The sequence below is a fragment of the Protopterus annectens genome, chromosome 2.part0, assembly GCF_019279795.1.
Source record: "Protopterus annectens isolate FY-2018-M chromosome 2.part0, PAN1.0, whole genome shotgun sequence".
Classification (NCBI taxonomy): domain Eukaryota; kingdom Metazoa; phylum Chordata; order Ceratodontiformes; family Protopteridae; genus Protopterus; species Protopterus annectens.
This window is the reverse complement of record NC_056728.1, coordinates 1,569,719,087-1,569,725,086: the sequence shown is the minus strand read 5'-3', so window position 1 is coordinate 1,569,725,086 and position 6,000 is coordinate 1,569,719,087. Positions and strand designations below refer to the sequence as shown.

General features: G+C 36.1%; 1 long non-coding RNA gene across 1 annotated transcript in view; it reads left to right on the top strand.

The window, feature by feature from the left end:
* The first annotated feature begins 1,186 nt into the window (after window positions 1-1,186).
* LOC122793765 overlaps window positions 1,187-6,000 on the top strand; it is a 96,775-nt gene continuing 91,961 nt past the window's right edge. The window contains exon 1 of the long non-coding RNA XR_006363532.1: window positions 1,187-1,242. This is a non-coding gene — a long non-coding RNA (uncharacterized LOC122793765). The remainder of the gene's footprint in view (window positions 1,243-6,000) is intronic.

The following is a 6,000-nucleotide window of genomic DNA, read 5'->3' as shown; positions in this document are numbered from 1 at the left end:
TGTCTCCTGGTTTGGCTACCTGATAGTGGTTGTTGGGGCTGATAGCTTTGTATCTTAGTCTGGCATGGAGATAATTGCCTAGCTTGAGAGTCATGTGTTGCCAGGCAAAGGAGTAGTCTATCTGAGTATGAAATCAGACACCATTGTCAATCTAAAGGTCAGCTGTTCTAGAATGTTTGTCTGTATCTCACCATGAAAGGAAGGCTGAAGAGTCTATTAGCACCCTGTGAGAAACAGAAAAGTAAAGTAAACAACTATTAAAAATAAAAGAGAAGAAGAAAGCAAGCAGCTATTAAAGAAAATTGCTAGTACCTCCATAATGCCACTGTGTGATAGGTGACATGGGGAGATATTAGGGAAAGAACCCATGATTTTTTTATAGTTTTATTATTTTTATGTCATTTTATTCTAGTTCTACTTAGCCTTTTTAATACAGTTTTAATGCACAATCCTTGGAATGAACAATAATTGTGAAAGCAACATTAATAAAACGCTGCAATGACCATTAAGGAAATGAACACTGTCCATTGGCAGTATATACATATTCTTAACAAAGCTACTAAATTCTTCTAGCACTTTCCATTTCCTTGTAACTTCTGAATATCAGAAATGATATTCTGGTATGTTGAGAACCAGCAGAACTACATAAGTGCAGTCCATAAGGAGGGGTGTATGTATACCCATACATGAGCATTTATGTGTGTCCACAATATTTTTCTGTCAGTGTTTATTTTACCTACTACAACCTTCAAGAAGCATAAACACAGTATTTTTTTATTCTTTTTGTGCCAAACATTGTTTCACTTACTACATAATTAGACTGTGTAAAGTATCTGATTCCAGGCTCCAGCAAGAAAGTCAAGAGTTGACTGTGTCATTGCAGACTCAGTCTTTAGTTGGTATGTGTATGCTCTCACCATGTTTGAATTTTATAGGACTGTAATTATGAGTTTCAGAGTGGCAGTATGTGCTATTAAAAGAGTACTAAAAGTATACAAAAATGTTTTATTTATGTACATATTCATTTTTTTTCATCCCTTTATTTACAACAGGGATTCTTCATTTTATTGTTTGGCTGTCTTATGGATAAAAAGGTACAGTAGATCCATTTTTTCATTTTATATCAATAGAGATTGTTTTAAGATTGCAGTTACTAATTTAACTAATACTGTGCCCTTTTGACTTTAGATCAAGAATTTCATTTGCAACTGCTTTAATAAAGCCTCTCTGCACAGAACAGTGGTAAGTCCTGAGTCAACACTAAAAAAAATGTTAGTAGTTAGATAACCACCAGCCCATTTGCATGTTATACAGAGTTGTTAATGGCCATGAAAGTTGTTTTGCTGTTTTCTCAGTACTATATGTGATGTAACATGCAAACCACTTCTATTTGTTTAAGGATGAATGGGTTATTGATAATCCACATCAAATGATGAGCTGCCAAGGAGGTGTCTATCTTTTATTGTCATAGTCTATTTAACCTGCTACATGAACAAGTTATTTTTAAAAGTAAAGGCAGTCAAAGATAATGATTTGTACTTAGAAAACTGGCAGTGAAAACTGACCAACCATATTACAGATTCCCCTGTGCATAAATTATATTCCATGTGCAGCTAATGATAAGCCCCCCCCCCCCCCCCACCAAAAAAAAAAAACATTTACTCTTGTTTCCTCTTCACAGGAGCAGAGAAATTAAAGCTATATTTTAATTCTGAAAAATAAACAGCAGTTATGTTTTCCTATCATAAGTTGACATTTTGGCACCACCGACTGCATGCACGCACGCACACACACACACACACACACACACACACACACACACACGAGCACATATGCACGCACATACAAATCCATGGATACTAGGCTGCTACAGAATTTTACATTCATAAAACAGTTTAAAAAAGCTAAAAAATTGAGACTGAGGCTATCTATATAATGCCTACTTTTGCAATCTCCTCACATCTTAAGTATCCAGATTTCAAATTACCTTAGAATACTCAACTAAGGTTCATAGGTGTTTAATATGCTAATGACCACAAGGGCCGTTTTAAGCATAGCCATGCATCCCAAATCTCTGACAAGTTCTGATACCCTTGATAAGTATAAGCATGGGCCTGAGAGATGAACCATTTACAGGTTGCCTGTGTCCATTAATGACATAAGTACCAAACCAGGGATGAATTTCCGGTTTCCCATCCAGTTGTCCAAATTGCACTTGACTTGGTTAAGGGAGGAACTCTGCTTCACATGGATGGGGAGCCTGGTCCATAGATGGTGTAGTCTCTGTGATACATACCTATCTGTCCTGTTTATATCACAGGCAAGGTTTAAGTCATTAGATTTTTTTTGTTATTCTGCACACTGGGTGACACAGTGACGTAGTGGGTTTGTAGCTTCACAGCAAGAGGTTTTCTTTTTTTGATTCTTAGCTGTAGTGTCTTCTGTGCAGACTCTGCATGTCCTCGCTGTGTTTGGATTTTCTCTGGGTAATACAGTTTCCCCCAACCTCCCAAAGACTTGCAGTAGCAAACTGCCACCTCTAAACTGTCACTAGTTGTGCATGTATTGTGTGCGTGTGTCTGTCTGCCTGCCTGTCTTTCTGTCTATAATACAGAAGATAGGCTTGGCAGTCTACTTCTGTTCTACTATTACTCCAGTTTCCTCTCACCACCCAAAGACCTGCAGTTAGGCATGCCACCTATCCGGTATTTTTCCTGGCTATCCAGAAATCAGAATGATTCTCTGGTAGTCTGGAAAATGCTGTACAAATTCCAGTATTCTGTTTGGTAGCATGAACACAATGTCACAGTTAGTAAAATAGCAACATTAGCCTGATTTTTGAAAAAACAAAATTGCTAAAGTGATGTGAACATGTCTGAGACTAGTTAAATAAAAAAATTGTTGAATGCAATACCGAGATTAGGCAAAAAAAGATGAAAGGAGACGTTACATCATAAAATGGGAGTGAAAGTAGGTGGCAAGAGGTGATAGTGGCTAGGTTAGGGGTGGTGCAGGGGGTGTGGCTTTGGTCTGGTTTCTGCCACAATGAAAGTGACAACCCTACCTGCAGTAGCAAATTGGCACCTCTAAATTGCCTTCAAGTGTGCATGCAGAGTATGTATGTGTGAGACAGAAGAAAGGCCTGGCAATATTCTTCTCTTCCCTGCTTAACTAGTAAAACCTGTGGAGGACAGCAGATATTCATGGGGGTTACTATTGGAATCAGACTTGATTCATAAAGCATGGATGGATAGAGTGCACATTACCTCTGGGCGTAAGTGTTCAAGTACTTCAGCATGAAATAATGGCTGGGGCTAAAGATAAATGTTGTGTTAAACTGCATCTGCCTAATCAGTAGTAATTCAGAAGCTAAACAATTCATTGCATTTCACAAATTGCACCTTAGGGTGACAATATTTTTTTCATAAATTGTGCCTCAGGGTGAGAATTTTTTTATATTTTAACCAGTCCTGTTGTACTTTCTGTAACAAACTGATGATGTAAAAAGGAGAAGCATGTCTGAGATGCATACAATGTTTGGAGTCAGGTTGGTTAAAAACATTTGTAAACTTTAAATTTATCTTCTTAGTGTATTATTTATTTATTTATTTATTTATTTGTCTTTGTTTATTGGGAAAGCCCGACTGGGTAATACCCATTTTCAGCGGAGGCCCAGGAAGAAAAGCTCCATTTGCATTACATTAAGTTCCAGTTAAACACAGCATGTTACATTTCTATTTACATTTAAACACAAATAGTAGTTAAATTTATACATTCTAAGATTTTACAGAGATGTAAGTTATTAGAGAGCTCACATGCAACTTAGTGGATTGTACAGGTAGCAGTTATCTATAAAAATTGTTCTGCCATTTCAGTGAGAGGTTGAGAGTATTCTGTTTAAGGAGAGCATTTGGAGAGTATCATACGGTGAACACAAAGACAACCTGTTGATGAGCATGTGCAGGACTAGGATTGGTTAAGATGTTGTTTAAGCCATGGTTTAAAACTATTGAGTTTGTCAGAGAGTTTTATTTGTATGGGGATAGAGTGAGCCTCCTACAACATTATTTGACTTATTTGTAAGTAATAAGAATTTGTTACTAGACCAGAGGTCCCTTGCTGAACAGTAGGGCAGTAATACATTTTGTAGTGCAGGCCATTTTTCTGGATGATGAATGAGTCCATGTGCTATAGTTAGTTGTAAATATGTTAGGTAGTTGTGTAGTTCAAGCCATTTTAATTGCTTTAAGCTATGACAATGGTGGGTCCTATCAGGGAGATTGGTGTAAAATTTAGCTATTTTATTGTAGCAGGAGGCAAATGTATTTTTTTTGAGTATCGTTTAAGTTTGTTAGGATAGTAGTGGCATATAAGACACTTGGCAATAAGAAGGTGTTGGCTATTGTTTTTCTTGAAGTATCTGTAAGGAATCAAAATTTCCTATAAATGGAGCCTAGTTTCTGGTGTGTAGATGTAATGGTGTGCAGTATATACTGGTAATGTTTGAGATTATCATCTATTATAATGCCTAGAAGTTTACTGTTAGTTACAGTTTCAATGACAGCATTATTTGCTGATCTTACAGTAAAAGATTGCCTTTGATTGTGGCAAGTTTTTGAGGTAAAAAGCACTAACTTAGTTTTCTTGGGGTTTAGTAGAAGGTTTGATTCTTTGAGCCTGGTTTCTACACAGGAGAAACATTTTGAGTAATGTATTGGAGCTTATTTATTGTCGAGGCTGCACATATTAATGTTGAGTCACGTGCATACTACTTTACTGAACTAATGTGGTGAGTGGAGGTGTAGAGGTCATTAATAAGTATATTAAACAGCACAGAACCCAGGACAGAGCCCTGAGGGACATCTGTAGTAACTGGTTGACAGGATAAGTAGGTTTCTTGCCTTCCAGATAGGACATTATATATATATATATATATATATATATATATATATATATATATCTCCCCTTCAAAACATTGAATGATCATAACATCTAAGCTCAGAACATTGAGACCATAACATATAAAACTCATAACATCAAATTTAATAACACTGAAACTTTGCATCACAACTTCAAAACCTACAAATCACATGTAAATAACATCCCCTCCACCTAAAACACCACCAAAGTATTAAACATACTTTGTACTAACTAGGAAATCACAAGGACTATTGTGTAAGTCCTGTTGAGGAGAGTCAAACAAGTAGTTGCTGGTGCAAGACGATATCAAATGCCTTTGACAAGTCTAAGAACATGGTGGACATAAGCAGACCATTGTCTCTATGTTGGTTTATTAGATTGGAAAAATGTAGTAGTGCAGTAGTGGTGCTGTGGTAAGGTCTAGAGCCATGTTGTCCAACATACAGAAGTACAACAAATCCATCTTATTTGACCAAATTCATCAATTCATATAAATTTATTCACAAGTTAAGCCATTTCGCCCCAATTACTGTGGGACCTCTTCAGAACTGACATATCCACTTCAAACACACATTTTTATGTGTCATATTCTAAAATCATCTGACACAGTCAACCAATAGTAACCTATACTTAATTTACTAATTGACCAGTAAGTAAAATATGTTAAAATGTGATGCAATTAAAATGGTCAAAGTAACCTAAACAATTACAATGCTTCAAAATGCATCTGTTTCAAAATACAATTTATACTGCATGCTTCGTTTATACCTGGCATTGTAGCTGCATTAAGACGCAATTGCCATTTAAGCTTAAATCTGATATAATCTGTCGAATTACCAAGAAACAAATCTATGCTCATTGTAAACAGAAATATGCTCATACAAAGCAGTGGTTTGTTTACACTATTTAATGTCAGTTAAATGTTCGTATACTCTTTCCCTAAATTTTCTAGAAGATTTTCCTATGTAATATACCAAGCATTTTAAGCATTTAGCTAAGTACACCACATTTTTACTTTGGCAGGTGCAGTGTTCTTTTATGTGTATAATAGTGTTAGCAATCTTAAACTTTTCATCTATA